Source organism: Lissotriton helveticus, chromosome 1_2 (assembly GCF_964261635.1).
Source record: "Lissotriton helveticus chromosome 1_2, aLisHel1.1, whole genome shotgun sequence".
NCBI classification, from domain to species: Eukaryota; Metazoa; Chordata; class Amphibia; order Caudata; family Salamandridae; genus Lissotriton; species Lissotriton helveticus.
The window spans coordinates 319,323,004-319,341,867 of record NC_136058.1 but is presented as its reverse complement, the minus strand read 5'-3'; the positions used below and the strand labels follow the sequence as shown (position 1 = coordinate 319,341,867).

Here is an 18,864-nt window from a genome sequence, read left to right as displayed (position 1 = left end):
CCACAGAAGCCATTAATGTTCAGGTCCCCACACACTATAATTGGAAAAGGCCAGTTGGTCATTTGTGTATTTATATGATCGATGACCTCCAGATTGTCCGCTGTGGGGGCATAAATCGAACAAAGAGTAAAACGAAACCCCTGCGCCTGACATTCCACCATAACCCACCGGCCATGGGCATCTACTTTCTGTCTATTTGCTACCACGTACCCGCTCCGTGCCAGTACTGCCACCCCGCGTCTTTGTCCCTTGTGTTGTAAATGCTAATAATTGATAGCCCAGTTGTTCTAGTAAGCCCTTTTGTGATACCTCAATGTGAGTTTCCTGCATGCATATCAAATCGGCATGCATTGTCCTCAAGTACTCCTTCAGATCTCTTCGTTTTTTCACGTCATTCAATCCACATATATTCATTGTGACTATCCGCATAAAAGTGTTTTTCCTAAATTCGCTCTTCCTATTCCTGCATTTGTCGCTCTAATCTTTCCTATATCTTGATGTGATGAAGTTTTTTTCCCTTTTTCTCCCAGCCTATTCCCCTTACCCCCCTCTATTCCCCCCTCCTTATTAAGCCCCCCCCTTACCTCCCTCCCCCCACCTATTGGAGCAAGCAGACCAAAGGTCTCTGTGATGGAGTCTGGCCGCCAGCCTCCCCCTGCCAAGTGTCAGATTCTGTGCCTGGTGCATTGTTGCCAAAGAGACCATCCCTATTGTTCCCACATACCCCCTATCTCTTACATATTGTATATGTTTCCCGATAGAGTCTCATGCCCTTACCCCTTCCCCCCCAAACATTTCTACAGTGATTAACCCCAGTTGCCCCATGGTCTTTGTTTCACCCTTTGTCCAAAAATATCCAAGTGTCTACTATCTTTCATGCAGTCATACATATACAGCTAATTGACCATCATTGATTATCGCCAGCTGATCCATTTGGTCTTAATGTATCCATATAGGCCCTGGCTTGAATCTCAGACATGAAGACTCTAGTAGTATTTTTATATATTATTTTCAATCTCGCTGGGTTCATTAGATACACTTGTAAGCCCATCTGATGACATGGATCGAGTAGTTCCCTCAGTCTCCATCATCTTTCAACTGTACTGTGGCAATAATCCGGTGTTGTGAAGAAGGTTTGATTCTCGAATGACCGTCTAGCATTAGGTCGGGCTTTAGCATATACCTCCTCTCTTAATAAGAAATTGCCGAAGTATATCAGTATGGCTCTCGGTCTCTGCTCTCCTTCTGGAGTCCTCTGATGGTTTTTCTTCTTCAAAGTCATTGGGAATCTATGCACTCTTTGGACCGCTTTTTCCCAGTCCCAGTGATTCAGCTCTGGGAATGCCCCTTTCAGCATCTTTAAGACATAGGCTCTGACGTTCTCTCCTTCCACTCCTATCTCGATGCCCAAGATCCTAAGATTATTCCGGCGCTGGCGGTTCTCTAATCTTCCAGTTTCCATTGGACATCTACCATTTGTTTCTCATAACCACTTAATTTAGCCGAGTCTTTTACTTGCTGGTCTTCCAGGGGGCTAGTGCGGTCCTCCAGATGAGTCACCCTTACATTTGTATCTGTACAAATTTTAGCAACTTTTTTAATTGCCCCTTGTAAATTCTTAGTGGCGAGTCGATTTTTCTTCCCCTCAATCTTTGTTGCATCTTGTAATTGTTTTATTGAGTTTAATATCAGTTGTAGCATGGATTCTTCCGCCGCTGCAGCACCCTGTGCTGCTCCCTGATTCTCCGTGTAGGTCACCCGGGTAGCTGAGTAGTCCCATCTCAGAGCTGCTTCTGTCTCTACACTTGCCACACTGACTCGCCTTTGGCCACTAGCTACCTTCTCCTGCGGTTGTGAGTCTCTCTGCCGCCTAGACCGCCTTTTCTTCCTTAGAGCAGGGTCTTTTTCTCCCGCCGATGTTTTATCATTCCATTCGGAGCTCAAAACCAGACTAGTGTCTGTATGGGTCCCTCCGCCGTCCTCTTCAATATCAGAAGGAGTCTAATTGGAGCCGTCAGATCCATCCGTAACTGAGAAAAAGTTATTGGCTATATCCTGATTGTCTTCCACACCACTTGGCCCACTGCTTGCAGTGATCTCTTGTACCAGCACCTCTGTCAACAGCTCTGTCTCTGATACAGTTGCCGTGTCTGGGGTACCAGGCTCAGCCATTTCAAGCTCTGGCATATCCTAGGCATCCATGATTTCCCCCCATTCAGCATCAGGTTGGACGTCGGGGAGCAAGATGGCGTCTGGCTGACGGCTGGTGAAGGAGTCGGGGGAGCAAAATGGCGTCTGGCTGACGGCTGGTGAAGAACGCTCCCGCTGCCAGTGTGAGGATGAAGAATGACGAATGAAGAGAACGGTGCACTGTGAATACTTTACCCCATGGAAGCGGTTTGGAGCGATAATAATTACCTTAAGGTCGCTGAAAAACTTCTTCTGGAACTTTTACCTGCGGCGGCTGCGGTGGTGAGGCTTGTTGAATCTGTGGAGCTGCGTGAACACCGACTCAGCTGGTCCTCAGGTCGGGCTGCCGATAGTGCTGTTGACGTGGGCGGAACCAAAGCTGCTGAGTGGAGCGAAGCTTGCGGAGCCTGCGGAGTCAGACGACTTAGACGGGTCAGACGAGCTAGCGGAGTGCAGAGAGATGGATACAAAGAATCACACGGCTTCCAACACCGACGGGGTCAAGGGACCTGGAAGAGCTACAGCGGCAATAGCGGTAAGAACGGAGGCAGGTTGAATGCCTCTGACAGGGCCGGCCCTAGGCATGTGCAAAGTGTGCACCTGCACAGGGCCGCCAAACCCCAGGGGCCGCCACGACGAGGATCGGATCGGAAGGATCAATGATACATCGTGGCACTGGCGGCCCCCTGGCAGGATTTGGCGGCCTCCGGCTCCGACCCCGGCTTCCTGACAACTCATGCAAATGACACAGAAGGGCAAACATCCCTACAATTCCACGTGGAGCCTGATCTGCTGTTATTACACAAAGTAGAGCGCCCTAGTTTTGTGTTGAAACCTAGCTTCAAACTAATGAATACCGGCGAAACACTGGGCACAATGTGTATCACGTGATATCTTGCCACATAACATGTATTTCTGCAAAATTAAACATATTATGTGATAATGCTGGGTGGTTTGTGCACAGAAAGATTTGTACTTAGGGGTGTGCCTCGAGGACCAGAGTGACACGAGAAATCAGTTGGTCACAATGTGTTTTACATTGTGCAAAAAGGCGTTTTTAGCACCAATGTAGCTGAGACATCGTCCTTGAAGCATAGCAAATTACATCAGTGCACATATTGTCTTGTTCGTAAAACACTGCAGATTTCCAATTGCACATGTGCTGGTACCCATGGGTCTGAGTTAAAGAAAACGGCAAACGCACATAAATTCCTGTTCATGTCTTTTAGCACTGCCCTAATCCAGTTTGGAGGAGCTCACCTTAAACTTCCCTGGTTTCTTTCCGTCTCAGTGCCTGCCCGTCCTGCGCCTACAATACACTGCTCTACAGGGCCTCGTCCCCTGATGGGACAAGAACCGCACATAGGCAGTCCATAGAATACACTTACCTCGTCTCATGCCCAGAGCCGGTCACTGAAGAAACGGTTAACAGACAGTATTTACTTTGTGCCTACGCTCACATATTCCCTCGGTTATTATCCTATGCTAGTTTATTTATGGAGTTATTTCCACTCATGTCTTAGGTTGTAGTTTAACTTCTATGACATTACTTACGGAATTTCTAGTTCCTGTGTACGGCGCCAAGCCTTTTTTGAAATTTTGTTTGATTGATTTTAGTTGCGCTAAATAATGACAAGCCGTCTGCACTATGGATTTCAAAAAGCGACGCGTAGCAAACATCCACTAAATGCGTCAATACCACCACATGGTATTTCCGCTCATTGTTTTACTAAAAATAAAAAAACAACAACATAAGACCAAGACTCTTCTAAAGTTACCAATATCTTCATTGTGATGTCTGACCATAAACAAATTGAAAAGATTACAGTCAACAAGCACTTAACAGTATAGGACAGAAATAAGATGCTTCTAAGCCCACTTTTATGATAGCATAAGAAAGATGTGACGCTATGTTGGCTATTATTAGGCACATGAGTAAAGTTTTTTGTTAATATCTACAACTTCAAACATCCCCTTTCACATCTTGAAAACTTTCACATTAAGCATCTACTCTACTCCTTATGAACAAATTTCCTCGCTAGACCCTAGGATACCCATCCCGACAGGGCATGTGCAAAGTGTGCACCTGCACAGGGCCGCCAAACCCCAGGGGCCGCCACGACGAGGATCGGAAGGATCAATGATACATCGTGGCACTGGCGGCCCCCTGGCAGGATTTGGCGGCCTCCGGCTCCGACCCCGGCTTCCAATACTAAGTTCCGACAGTCACAGTTCCAAGCCCTGACACAGTGAGTCACCCCCCCCCTCCTCCCTTTAACTTCCCTGGCCTCTGGCTCCGAGTCCGCACTGACCTCGTTCCTGATTGGGCAGCACCCTCAAAAGCAAGATCTCAGTGGACTGACCAACACACCTCCAGGGCGCAAGTCCAGAAGAGCACACCCACCGAGAACCAGGACGTCGAGCCCAAGAGAACTAACGTTTCAGCAACAATTTACACCGTCGTCATCAAGCAAGCGGCTGAAGAGACTCATTGTAAATTTGTAATTATTGTATATTCATGCACTTCCTCCCACAGGTTCGGACTTTTGTCTTTCCTTAATTTTTATCAAATTTTGGGAGGAATGTTGTGTCCTACTGGACACATTCTAGTTGTTGAGACATGTGACCTAACATTAAACATCCACCCACCACTGATGTCACGAGGCACGTGACAGATAATAAAAGGAGCTGAGCGCACGTGCTCTAGGCTCACTAACCCACTATACATCTGAGGGTCTGTGTCCCTTCTTTATGCAAATACGGGCCTAGGGCCCCAACACAACAACCATCACCTGAAGCCTGGATCCTTCACTGATTGAAAAGGGCTGAACAGTGAGGCCAGGCGGTTCCATGGTGTAATGGTTAGCACTCTGCACTCTGGACTCTGAATCCAGCGATCCGAGTTCAAATCTCGGTGGGAACTGAGGTAATTTTATTGTTTACTTAATTTGTTTTATATCATTTTAGGTCTTGAGCAGTGACCAGGGAGGTCATTTCTCTCTCTCTCAGATGACCCCTCCGTTCCTGTTTTCATTCTCCTGGTCTCTGCTGCCCGTGGACATCCATACATTATCTTTAGGCCGTGCTGTTGGCATGTGACGCTGCACGCAGGTGTTTTATCATTCCTGTGCCTGTGTGGACACCTTTCTCCTGTGGCTGCTCAACAATAACACACACAGTGTGGAACTGACTCCAGCGCCCTTCACACCAGATAACTCACAAGGAGACATACAGACAAGAAAGCAGTGTGGAAAAGAAAGGCTTTAATAAAGTGTTACTAGATATAAAATAGATATTTTCTTTGTTTTATTTCTGCACTTTCTTGGTAACTACTCAACATATGAAGGGAGATGACAATTCCACCAAAACTGTTGGGCAAAAAACTGAAATTGAATCTGTTTCTCACGTAAAGCGCTCTAATGGCAGTGGACCGAGTTTACGCTAACCGCAAAAAAAAAAGTGTAAGATGCGACTAAAGCTGTATTTTCACTGAATATGGCCCTGGGCCCATGATGATCGGATCAGACTTATCCATGACCAAAGAGAGACACTGTTTGGAGATGTCAAGACTGAGCGCCCCCTAGCAACCCATGGAGGATGCTGCACTCAATGCAAAGAGACTATACATTTACCATGTGCGTCCATCGAACAGGCCCATGTATTGAGGCTTTCCACTACCAGCGACACCCCTACCAAGATTGACAAGAGCATCCATTGTTACCAATGACATATCATATCATGACATGACCCAACTGGAGATAGACAGGGGCGCTCATGACGTATGAATCTGTCGTTTAAAAACGTCCTGCTGACAAAATTCAGGGGCATATTATCAACAACTAGCGATATTTATCGCTAAATAAGCTTAGCGACATTTTTTCTATCACCGTGCATCGCCGGATTTTATTGCAGAGATAACGTGCTATTAGCAACGTTTATCTCAAATGCGATAAAATTTCCGGCGATAGCGGCGAAATGCGTGAATATCGCTGGTAATCCAGCGATATTCAGGCACTATCGCCAATGGGGACTTAGCCAGAATATTCACCTCCTATTGGATATAACGGCTAAGAACTGGTCTGAGCAGGCGTTCGTTTTCTTTTCTCTTTTTCTTTTTTCATCGTCATCAAGAATAACCAATCATTATGTTTTACAGAGCAAAATTAATACACAAAGTTTAAACAATACATCATTATTTTTAGTTTGAAGATCAGCAGGAAGAAAAGAAAGAAAAGAAATGGAAAGGAAAGGAAGAAATCCCTCCAAAAATAACCACCGTCATGCGGACCTGCCTTGATACATGATACATGATACCTTGATGTTATACCAAATCCTATAGGATTACTTATTAGAACCTAGCAGTAGCCCAGCCCTACCCCTCCCCTACCTCTCTTCTAGCCTCTGTTTCCATTCTATAACTGGAGCCCAGATCATTCTCCCGGCCTCCCTTCTAACCCTTCCCTTTCTTTCATATAATGCTTTCTCAAGTGTGTATGTAGCAGTAATCGCGTGATCCACTGTTGCAGAGTTGGTGGGTTTGGATCTTTCCAGATCGTAGCGATGCATATCCGACTGAGTGTCATTGTTAAATATAAGAATTTGTGGTTGGGAATTTCTATACCCTCCCTTGTTACCCCTAAGATCATGACTTCGTCTGTTAAAGAGATAGAGATCCCGAAAGCCTTCTTGAAAAATTGCTCCAGTGATCGTTTATATACATCTAACGCTGGGCATGAAGCAAACATGTGTACAGTGTCAGCTTGAGTAGATTGGCATCTCGGGCAGGTTACCCCACTTGTTCCCCCCCATCGTGCTACTCTATGTGGTGAATAATATAATTCGAACATGGTTTTATATTGTTGAGTTTGAAGATTTGCTACCCTCAACACTGTGTTTGATAATTTAAGCAACTTCTCAGCCTCATTCCCTGATAAATGTAACTTAGTTTGCCATTTTTCATACAGCCTCCCACAATCATCCTCTTTATGCTTACAAATTTCACCGTATAATTGCGATATAGAACACCCTGCCTCATCTCTTAGATATTCCATAAGGTCGTCTCTTTTGAAGTTAACATCGCCCCCTGTTTTTTTAGTAAGACTGACCTTACTTGCAAATATTAAAAAAAGTCTCTTCGCTCTAAATTATACAGCCGTTGTGCTTGTTCGAAATTTATTAAGCCAGCCAAGCCTATAAGATCCCCTATAGTTTTGACCCCTAAGAGATCCCAGCCCTTCATTATTTGGTCATGAAATACCACGGGTAGTGATGGGTTTCTGAATAGAGGGGTATAATAGTTCATCCTCCCTAATTTTCTTTTCTTCCTGATCCCTGACCAGACTGACATTGCTGCCCCTAAGGTCTTAAACCATACTTTCTTATAGTAGCTTCTTTCATTGAATGAGAGAAGCCACTTGTTAGAGTCTTTAACTAGTAGTTCATATACGTCCGGGACCCCCTCGCCCCTCCATCTATCCCTAATGTTCCCGCCTAGCAGCCCTCTAATATACTGTAGAACAGTAGCCCAGTAATAAGCTTTAAAGTCCGGTGCCGCTAGACCGCCCCGTTCTCTTGACAAGGATAAGAATTTTAGGCCCCAAAGTGTTTTGCCTTTTACCCAAATAAATCTATTCGTGACTCCCTCTAGCTCACTGAACCAGCTATGATTGAATTTTAAGGGGATAGTCCTAAATAGATATAGCACCTTTGGCAAAACAGCATCTTTATTATGCTGCTCCGGCCTATTGTTGTTAGGTGCAAATTATTTAACCTTTCAAAGTCAGTTTTAGCCTTTTTTATTAATGGGTTTGAGTTCTTTGCCAATACCTTTGATAAATCAGATGTTATTTTTATCCCCAAATAAACTGCTGTCTCCACTATCCTTTAATATACCATGGCAATCTTTTGATTAATTACTATTTGCGTTTTATTCTTGTTTAATTTATACCCCGAAAGATTCCCATAGACTGCTGCTTCATCTTCTATTTCCACTAGAGCCGAGACTGGGTCTCTCGATGTGATGGCGAGATCATCAGCATACCCTAAAATGTTTGTTTCATATCCATTTAGCACTACTGGCAGAATACTTCCATTTTGATCTATCCTTCTTATAAATGAGTCTATATAAAAGGCAAAGAGTAGGGGGGAGCAGGGGCAGCCTTGTCTAGTTCCCCGTCCAATATTTATTATCCCGCTCATCTCTCCCATGATTCTAAATCTTATCCTTGGATTGTGATATAATGCCCTTAGGGCTCTAACACAGCCATCCCCCAGGTTAAGTTTCTTTAATGCTGCCCAAAGGAATCCCCACAAGACCCTATCAAACGCTTTCTCGGCGTCTAACAATATTAACGCCATAGGATCTCGTGAGGCTGCCGTGCCATCAAATAATGTAAGCACTCTTCTAATATGCTCTGCCGTGCCCCTAACAGGAATAAACCCGTGTTGTCGGGGAGAAATGACCTTACCTATTACCATCCTCAGCCTACTTGCCAGCATCTTAGAGAAAATGTTAGTGTCGCTGTTCATTAGACTTATTGGTCTATAAGACCCAGGGTCATTTGAGGGCTTGTCCTTTTTAAGAAAAAACACCATAGTTGCCTCCCCCCAGGACTCAGGGGGTGCCACCCCCCTTTGTATATTAATCATTAGTTTGTGAAAGTCTTCTTCTACGTAAGGGAGGAATTTTTTATAAAATTCCAATGGAATGGAATCTGGGCCTACTGCTTTCCCCGCAGGTAAATCCTTAATTGCTCTCTGCATTTCTTCCAAAGTAAAAGTGCTTTCCAGAAACCCTTTATCCTCCACTGTTAACTTCTCTAATGTAGCGCTCTCTAAGTATCCCTCTATTTCACTGCTGTCTGTCTGCCCTTTCATCAGGATTATATAATTTCTGGTAATAATCCTGGAAGATTACACATATCTCCACTGGTGTTGTTGCTATGACTCCTGTCTCAGACCTAATCTCCGATATATCCCCTTTGGTAGCTGCCTGACGAGTACGGATAGCTAGTATACGGCCAATCTGCTTGCTATACTTGTATTGATCTTTCTTCCAGGCCAGATATTTCCCTGCTGCCTTAGACGCAAATACCTCCCCTACTGCTGCCTTAGCTATAGATAGTTTAAGTGTTATTCCCGTGACGTCCCGCTTTGCCCTAATTGCTCCACTAAGTTCTCCTTCAATAATAGCAACTGCCCTCAGCTTTCCCTCTACCTCCTCTTTCTCTGTCTTACTCCGTTTGATAGAGTAGCTGATTGTCTCCCCTCTTATGCCAGCCTTCAGAGTATCCCACACTACTGCCTGGGAAGCAGTCCCTCTATTTATCTCAAAGAACATTTTAATCCATTCTTTGATCCGGTTGACATAATTAGGATCCTGTAGCAAGGCTCTCTCAAATGTCCAGTTTGTTACTTGTTTTTGATAATTTGGTATAGATACATCCAAAGTGAGTGGATTGTGATCTGACATCACCCGTGGAAGCTTGTTGACTTTAACTATGGATATTATCGAGGGTGATACCAAAAAATAGTCTAACTTTGCTAGAGCTTTATGTGGAGCAGAATAGTAAGTGCTACCCCCCAATGTTTTTTTGCTGTTCCCATATGTCAACTAGCCCATTATCTTGCATCAGTTGTAGCAGTGCCCTATGGCTTTTCTTCTTTTGACCTAAGAATCTTGCTGGATCATTTTTCCACAACCCACAGAAGCCATTAATGTTCAGGTCCCCACACACTATAATTGGAAAAGGCCAGTTGGTCATTTGTGTATTTATATGATCGATGACCTCCAGATTGTCCGCTGTGGGGGCATAAATCGAACAAAGAGTAAAACGGAACCCCTGCGCCTGACATTCCACCATAACCCACCGGCCATGGGCATCTACTTTCTGTCTATTTGCTACCACGTACCCGCTCCGTGCCAGTACTGCCACCCCGCGTCTTTGTCCCTTGTGTTGTAAATGCTAATAATTGATAGCCCAGTTGTTCTAGTAAGCCCTTTTGTGATACCTCAATGTGAGTTTCCTGCATGCATATCAAATCGGCATGCATTGTCCTCAAGTACTCCTTCAGATCTCTTCGTTTTTTCACGTCATTCAATCCACATATATTGATTGTGACTATCCGCATAAAAGTGTTTTTCCTAAATTCGCTCTTCCTATTCCTGCATTTGTCGCTCTAATCTTTCCTATATCTTGATGTGATGAAGTTTTTTTCCCTTTTTCTCCCAGCCTATTCCCCTTACCCCCTTCTATTCCCCCCTCCTTATTAAGCCCCCCCCTTACCTCCCTCCCCCCACCTATTGGAGCAAGCAGACCAAAGGTCTCTGTGATGGAGTCTGGCCGCCAGCCTCCCCCTGCCAAGTGTCAGATTCTGTGCCTGGTGCATTGTTGCCAAAGAGACCATCCCTATTGTTCCCACATACCCCCTATCTCTTACATATTGTATATGTTTCCCGATAGAGTCTCATGCCCTTACCCCTTCCCCCCCAAACATTTCTACAGTGATTAACCCCAGTTGCCCCATGGTCTTTGTTTCACCCTTTGTCCAAAAATATCCAAGTGTCTACTATCTTTCATGCAGTCATACATATACAGCTAATTGACCATCATTGATTATCGCCAGCTGATCCATTTGGTCTTAATGTATCCATATAGGCCCTGGCTTGAATCTCAGACATGAAGACTCTAGTAGTATTTTTATATATTATTTTCAATCTCGCTGGGTTCATTAGATACACTTGTAAGCCCATCTGATGACATGGATCGAGTAGTTCCCTCAGTCTCCATCATCTTTCAACTGTACTGTGGCAATAATCCGGTGTTGTGAAGAAGGTTTGATTCTCGAATGACCGTCTAGCATTAGGTCGGGCTTTAGCATATACCTCCTCTCTTAATAAGAAATTGCCGAAGTATATCAGTATGGCTCTCGGTCTCTGCTCTCCTTCTGGAGTCCTCTGATGGTTTTTCTTCTTCAAAGTCATTGGGAATCTATGCACTCTTTGGACCGCTTTTTCCCAGTCCCAGTGATTCAGCTCTGGGAATGCCCCTTTCAGCATCTTTAAGACATAGGCTCTGACGTTCTCTCCTTCCACTCCTATCTCGATGCCCAAGATCCTAAGATTATTCCGGCGCTGGCGGTTCTCTAATCTTCCAGTTTCCATTGGACATCTACCATTTGTTTCTCATAACCACTTAATTTAGCCGAGTCTTTTACTTGCTGGTCTTCCAGGGGGCTAGTGCGGTCCTCCAGATGAGTCACCCTTACATTTGTATCTGTACAAATTTTAGCAACTTTTTTAATTGCCCCTTGTAAATTCTTAGTGGCGAGTCGATTTTTCTTCCCCTCAATCTTTGTTGCATCTTGTAATTGTTTTATTGAGTTTAATATCAGTTGTAGCATGGATTCTTCCGCCGCTGCAGCACCCTGTGCTGCTCCCTGATTCTCCGTGTAGGTCACCCGGGTAGCTGAGTAGTCCCATCTCAGAGCTGCTTCTGTCTCTACACTTGCCACACTGACTCGCCTTTGGCCACTAGCTACCTTCTCCTGCGGTTGTGAGTCTCTCTGCCGCCTAGACCGCCTTTTCTTCCTTAGAGCAGGGTCTTTTTCTCCCGCCGATGTTTTATCATTCCATTCGGAGCTCAAAACCAGACTAGTGTCTGTATGGGTCCCTCCGCCGTCCTCTTCAATATCAGAAGGAGTCTAATTGGAGCCGTCAGATCCATCCGTAACTGAGAAAAAGTTATTGGCTATATCCTGATTGTCTTCCACACCACTTGGCCCACTGCTTGCAGTGATCTCTTGTACCAGCACCTCTGTCAACAGCTCTGTCTCTGATACAGTTGCCGTGTCTGGGGTACCAGGCTCAGCCATTTCAAGCTCTGGCATATCCTAGGCATCCATGATTTCCCCCCATTCAGCATCAGGTTGGACGTCGGGGAGCAAGATGGCGTCTGGCTGACGGCTGGTGAAGGAGTCGGGGGAGCAAAATGGCGTCTGGCTGACGGCTGGTGAAGAACGCTCCCGCTGCCAGTGTGAGGATGAAGAATGACGAATGAAGAGAACGGTGCACTGTGAATACTTTACCCCATGGAAGCGGTTTGGAGCGATAATAATTACCTTAAGGTCGCTGAAAAACTTCTTCTGGAACTTTTACCTGCGGCGGCTGCGGTGGTGAGGCTTGTTGAATCTGTGGAGCTGCGTGAACACCGACTCAGCTGGTCCTCAGGTCGGGCTGCCGATAGTGCTGTTGACGTGGGCGGAACCAAAGCTGCTGAGTGGAGCGAAGCTTGCGGAGCCTGCGGAGTCAGACGACTTAGACGGGTCAGACGAGCTAGCGGAGTGCAGAGAGATGGATACAAAGAATCACACGGCTTCCAACACCGACAGGGTCAAGGGACCTGGAAGAGCTACAGCGGCAATAGCGGTAAGAACGGAGGCAGGTTGAATGCCTCTGACAGGGCCGGCCCTAGGCATGTGCAAAGTGTGCACCTGCACAGGGCCGCCAAACCCCAGGGGCCGCCACGACGAGGATCGGATCGGAAGGATCAATGATACATCGTGGCACTGGCGGCCCCCTGGCAGGATTTGGCGGCCTCCGGCTCCGACCCCGGCTTCCTGACAACTCATGCAAATGACACAGAAGGGCAAACATCCCTACAATTCCACGTGGAGCCTGATCTGCTGTTATTACACAAAGTAGAGCGCCCTAGTTTTGTGTTGAAACCTAGCTTCAAACTAATGAATACCGGCGAAACACTGGGCACAATGTGTATCACGTGATATCTTGCCACATAACATGTATTTCTGCAAAATTAAACATATTATGTGATAATGCTGGGTGGTTTGTGCACAGAAAGATTTGTACTTAGGGGTGTGCCTCGAGGACCAGAGTGACACGAGAAATCAGTTGGTCACAATGTGTTTTACATTGTGCAAAAAGGCGTTTTTAGCACCAATGTAGCTGAGACATCGTCCTTGAAGCATAGCAAATTACATCAGTGCACATATTGTCTTGTTCGTAAAACACTGCAGATTTCCAATTGCACATGTGCTGGTACCCATGGGTCTGAGTTAAAGAAAACGGCAAACGCACATACATTCCTGTTCATGTCTTTTAGCACTGCCCTAATCCAGTTTGGAGGAGCTCACCTTAAACTTCCCTGGTTTCTTTCCGTCTCAGTGCCTGCCTGCCTGTCCTGCGCCTACAATACACTGCTCTACAGGGCCTCGTCCCCTGATGGGACAAGAACCGCACATAGGCAGTCCATAGAATACACTTACCTCGTCTCATGCCCAGAGCCGGTCACTGAAGAAACGGTTAACAGACAGTATTTACTTTGTGCCTACGCTCACATATTCCCTCGGTTATTATCCTATGCTAGTTTATTTATGGAGTTATTTCCACTCATGTCTTAGGTTGTAGTTTAACTTCTATGACATTACTTACGGAATTTCTAGTTCCTGTGTACGGCGCCAAGCCTTTTTTTAAATTTTGTTTGATTGATTTTAGTTGCGCTAAATAATGACAAGCCGTCTGCACTATGGATTTCAAAAAGCGACGCGTAGCAAACATCCACTAAATGCGTCAATACCACCACATGGTATTTCCGCTCATTGTTTTACTAAAAATAAAAAAACAACAACATAAGACCAAGACTCTTCAAAAGTTACCAATATCTTCATTGTGATGTCTGACCATAAACAAATTGAAAAGATTACAGTCAACAAGCACTTAACAGTATAGGACAGAAATAAGATGCTTCTAAGCCCACTTTTATGATAGCATAAGAAAGATGTGACGCTATGTTGGCTATTATTAGGCACATGAGTAAAGTTTTTTGTTAATATCTACAACTTCAAACATCCCCTTTCACATCTTGAAAACTTTCACATTAAGCATCTACTCTACTCCTTATGAACAAATTTCCTCGCTAGACCCTAGGATACCCATCCCGACAGGGCATGTGCAAAGTGTGCACCTGCACAGGGCCGCCAAACCCCAGGGGCCGCCACGACGAGGATCGGAAGGATCAATGATACATCGTGGCACTGGCGGCCCCCTGGCAGGATTTGGCGGCCTCCGGCTCCGACCCCGGCTTCCAATACTAAGTTCCGACAGTCACAGTTCCAAGCCCTGACACAGTGAGTCACCCCCCCCCCCCCTCCTCCCTTTAACTTCCCTGGCCTCTGGCTCCGAGTCCGCACTGACCTCGTTCCTGATTGGGCAGCAGGGGCGCCGGGGTGTTTCAAATCATCATGACTGTCACCCGGCTGGCTGGCACAGACGCCGGAAGCCAGGATAGAGTGATCTGCGGCAGCGCGCAGACTCAACCTAACCTGCTGCTTGACTTCCCCGCGTGCGTAACTAACTTGTGGGACTGGTGGCGTATGACTCTCTCTGCACAGCCCAGCCATTTGGTGGTCGTCGACGTCGGAGTCGGACAAAAGCTGAGCGGCCCCTGAGCTCAGACTGAGAATAAAGTGAAGAAGTGTGAACGCACATGCCGGGTAAGGGCAGAATAGATCCAATCTCTCAGATGATTGATAATGATATTTCTGCACTCTGTTTGTGGCACTGACTGACTATCGCGACGCGTCATGGCAAGCAAGCGAGTCATATTATGAAGATAGGTAGCCGGGCGTGAGTGTAGCTGTTAATGCTTGAGGTCGGAGGGGCGAGACTATCGTGACGCGTCATGGCAAGCAAGCGAGTCATATTATGAAGATGGGGAGCCGGGCGTGAGTGTAGCTGTTAATGCTTGAGGTCGGAGGGGCGAATTTACTGCAGCCGGGAGTTTTGCCGTATCGAGGTAGGCCGCCCGCTGTCTGTCTTCCAGTGGCAGCGCCGGCCACTGATTTCCTTTAGGCCCCTCTCCGCCTGTGCCTGCAGGGCCTATAATAAAGGTGGAGTCGGGGGCTGTACTATTTTGCATTAAATTAAGCGGCAGTATATGGCTGGCTCCCAGCCAGCGGAAGGCCTAATCATTGCCGAGTATTACATTTCGGAATCACTGACACTTTCTCCGAGGGGGGCCCGCCGCATATTCAATTTGCCGGTGCCGCATCCATCGACTCGTAGGCCGCTGTCTGTCTTCCAGTCAGTGGCAGCGGGCGCGGCCTCCCATGTAAACTGGTGGTGGTTATTGATTTCTCTAGGCCCCCTGCTCCGCCTGTGCCAATAAAGGTGGAGAGAAAGGGTATTTCTGCACTATTAAGCGGCAGACAGTAGAAATATGGCTCCAAGTCTCAGCGACTCCTGGGGGCCCCTAGAGCTCGGGGGGCAGGGGAGCGACCGGGCCAACCCGAGCGCTTTCAGTTTCACACAGCCAGGCGCTGGCCCCGGTGGAGCGCGGAGAGCACCTATGGTTACTCCAGGGAAGGAACTCGCTGCTATCTCTCTCTCTAGCAGTCCTGCTGTCCGTTACTGGGACTCACCCAGCTCTGCCAGAGCACCTCACTCCTCAGCTGGGGCGTCCCGTAGACACATGAGAGATACATAGAGAGGGAGGGAGGTTAAAGGTACATGGAGAAGTAGAACTAGAGTCAGGTTAAGAGAGAGGGTGAAGTGAGGTAAGGAAATAAGGAAATCCCATAGAGTATTTTTTAAATGTAATTGCCACCAACTGCCGGAGTGTGCTAGGGTTAAGGCTAGATTGGGCACGCCAGGCATGCACACCAAGGGGCAGATTTTCTTTATCGCAATGCAGCACAGCAACAAAAGTTACTGACCTGCATAAGGGTAAGATTAAAGCAGCACAGAGCCGTATATATTAGATATGGCCTGCTGCTGCTCACTACTCGCTCGTCACATTACTTGTCCTGAACTGCGTCCCCAGGGCAGCAGTGGGCGTGGCAAACACAGGGAGGTGAAAATTACTATTCTAACTCCACGTTTTTCATTTGCCTACATATCCTACAGTCAGTTTTTGCATACATTGTTATGTATCATTTTAGGACCCTAGTGTAATTTTCCTGATTAATGCCCTTTGCCCTTATATAGGTATAGATCTCCATATCCTTATATAGGCATAGAAATCATAACCAATGACCGATTATTTCTCTGTGGGGGGTTGTGGGGGTCCGGTGCCCCTGTCATGGCCCTGGCACTGCAGCTGTCTGTGCGCCCAGTCCCTCATGTCGTGTGTCACAATGCCCTCCTCCTCCTAAATTGTATCGTTCTGAGACGAATTCGGAAGGGTAGGAGCAGCCGCAGGTACTGGTCAATCATCTAACGACTTTTCTGGACGTATTATTAAAACACCGTCCTGAGCTCCGCCCCGTCCGGACCCCCTCTTCTGGGGCCCCCACCTACGCTCCCTGCACAGGGCCACCATGAGCCTAGAGCCGGCCCTGCCTCTGAGGAAGCAAGTTGCCTATTTTACGCTGTGACAAGAAGAACTCGAGATAGCAGTATCACTGTACGGGCCTCTGTACCAGCCACCATCAGCACTGACATTGGAGTCCACGAGCTGGGGTTGCCTAGTAGTAGCGCATCAGGTAGTGGCAGGTTGCACAGGTGGTTCAGACGGGTCAGAGGATCCCGGAGGTATGAGAAATCAGGCAAAGAGAGCTTCCACATAGAGGCTGATAGAATGGCACCCAAGACTACGCGTGGAGGGAAGGGGAGAGAGCCAGATGTTGAAGTCCCCCCTCCAAAGCTACCTGTCTCTCAGAAGGAGTCAACTAAGAACAAGGACAATGGCAAGACCCCTAGCGAGTGTGGAGGCGAAAGTGGGGTGACAGGCACTAAGAACACGAGTGATGAAGCCGCTGGCGCTTGGAGCAATACCAGAGGAAAGACGCAGGGATGTCAAATTCAACAGCAAAGAATATCATGGGCTACTTTTCGCCTGCCAACCAGTCTAATATAGTCAAAAAGAATGCTGAGAGGAAGGTGGTTACCACCAAAAGCAGAACAGGCACGGATGTGCAGGCGTTCGTTTTCAGCGATATTCGCACTTAGCGCAAATTTTTTTATCGCTACGCCTGCGTTGATAATAGGCGATAACGGTGTTAGCGACTGCTTTCAGTCGCTAACAGGTTGGGTACACCCACTTTGCGTGTCATTAGCGATAAATATCACTGACATGCGAAGCGGGCCCAAAACCACTCGCTATCGCCTACAAACTGTCGCTAACTGCTGTTAGCGACAGCTTGCTAATAGGGCGATGAAATTATCGCCGCTAAAGCGGCGATAATTTCATATCGCCCGCCTTGATAATATGCCCCTAAGTTCCGCTCACATTGGACAACATATTCAGACAAGGATGAGAGTTTGCTGTATTCAGCACAAACATTATACCCGGCCTCACCGCTGTTGCCTGCACGGGCTGCTGCTGGAGGATATGTTCCATGTTGTGGACGTCACAATACATGGGGTCCAAGGTCATCGAGCGTGATTGGGCCCAGGGTGTGAGGCTCACACACGATCAGTGGATTCTGCTCTGAGGCACTGGGTGATCAGCTCACCGTGTGTGATTGTGCCTGCAGTGTGAGTCACATCACTCACGGTGGGATAGTGCACCTGTGCACGAGGTGTGAGACCCACAAACAACAGAGGGATGGTACCGGAAAGATGTATCATTGCAAGAAACGTATAAATAATACAAATGAGGAGGAAGGAAGGACAGAAGAATAAAAAGGTTAATGTTGTTAATTTTTTTAATTAATTCAACGTTTTCTTCCCCAAGTTTCTAAACGTGTAATGGTTGATGTTTGAGTCAACAAAAGGCATCTGCCGAAACCCGGGATCGAACCAGGGACCTTCAGATCTTCAGTCTAACGCTCTCCCAGCTGAGCTATTTCGGCCACGTCTGTCTCAATGGTGTGACTGTTGTGATTCCAGTGAACACACCTGGAGCTGTTGTGCTCGGAGTTGTTACTGGGTTCACGGGTCTCATTTTCCACCTGCCCCTCTCTCTGGTGAGTGCCTGCGCCTCTTTCTTCCCAGTGCCCGGAGCCTGGCACAGAATACACAGAGCAGGATCCTGGTGCCCAGAATATGCCCATCACAACCACAGCTGCAGGATATCACTACGAAGGGCGCCTGAGGTCGTTATTGTACCCCTAAAATACACATCACAATGACTGTGCCAGAGAAAAAGCCTTTGAAATACACCTCTGCACCCGAAGATGCCCCCGCCAGGTGACTGTGCCACAGAATGCGCCAATCAGGACCAAGGCGCTTTAATGGCGCCCATCCGAATTATTGAGTGTTATGGGTCTAGTTATTAAATATGGCAGTCTGTTCCTATTGGGCGTTGGGCGCGCGGACAGCTGTCAGTGTCTGCGTATATAACTGACGTCACGGACTTTGGTTGACACACACACCGTGACTGTGTTCAGTCACGCTCATCGCAAGCTCTTTCTCTTGACGAATAAAGTTTCTAAAAATCATTCCTTGCTTCTGGAATTTCTTCACCTTCTACATTTCACAACATTGAGCCAAATAAAATACACGGACATTTAAAGTGCCACAGAAATCCCGCATCTCTGATGCACCAATCAGAGTGAAGGAGAGCAGAGACCGTCGGTCTAACTTCTCTCCAGAAACACCCGATCATTACAAATATAACTAAGGCTCTTCTCAGAGACACCCCCTGGTGTCTGGATGGGGTCTCAGTCCTGCTGCTGTGTCCAGTATGCACCCCCACGGCTCACCTTTCTGTCCCC

The 18,864-nt window shown here is 46.9% G+C and overlaps 1 non-coding gene across 1 annotated transcript; it reads right to left on the bottom strand.

Annotated features, from left to right (window-relative positions):
- Window positions 1-17,927: 17,927 nt before the first annotated feature.
- Window positions 17,928-18,000, bottom strand: TRNAF-GAA (transfer RNA phenylalanine (anticodon GAA)). Its single transcript has one exon. It is a non-coding gene; the product is annotated as a tRNA-Phe (tRNA).
- Between the last annotated feature and the right edge of the window lie 864 nt (window positions 18,001-18,864).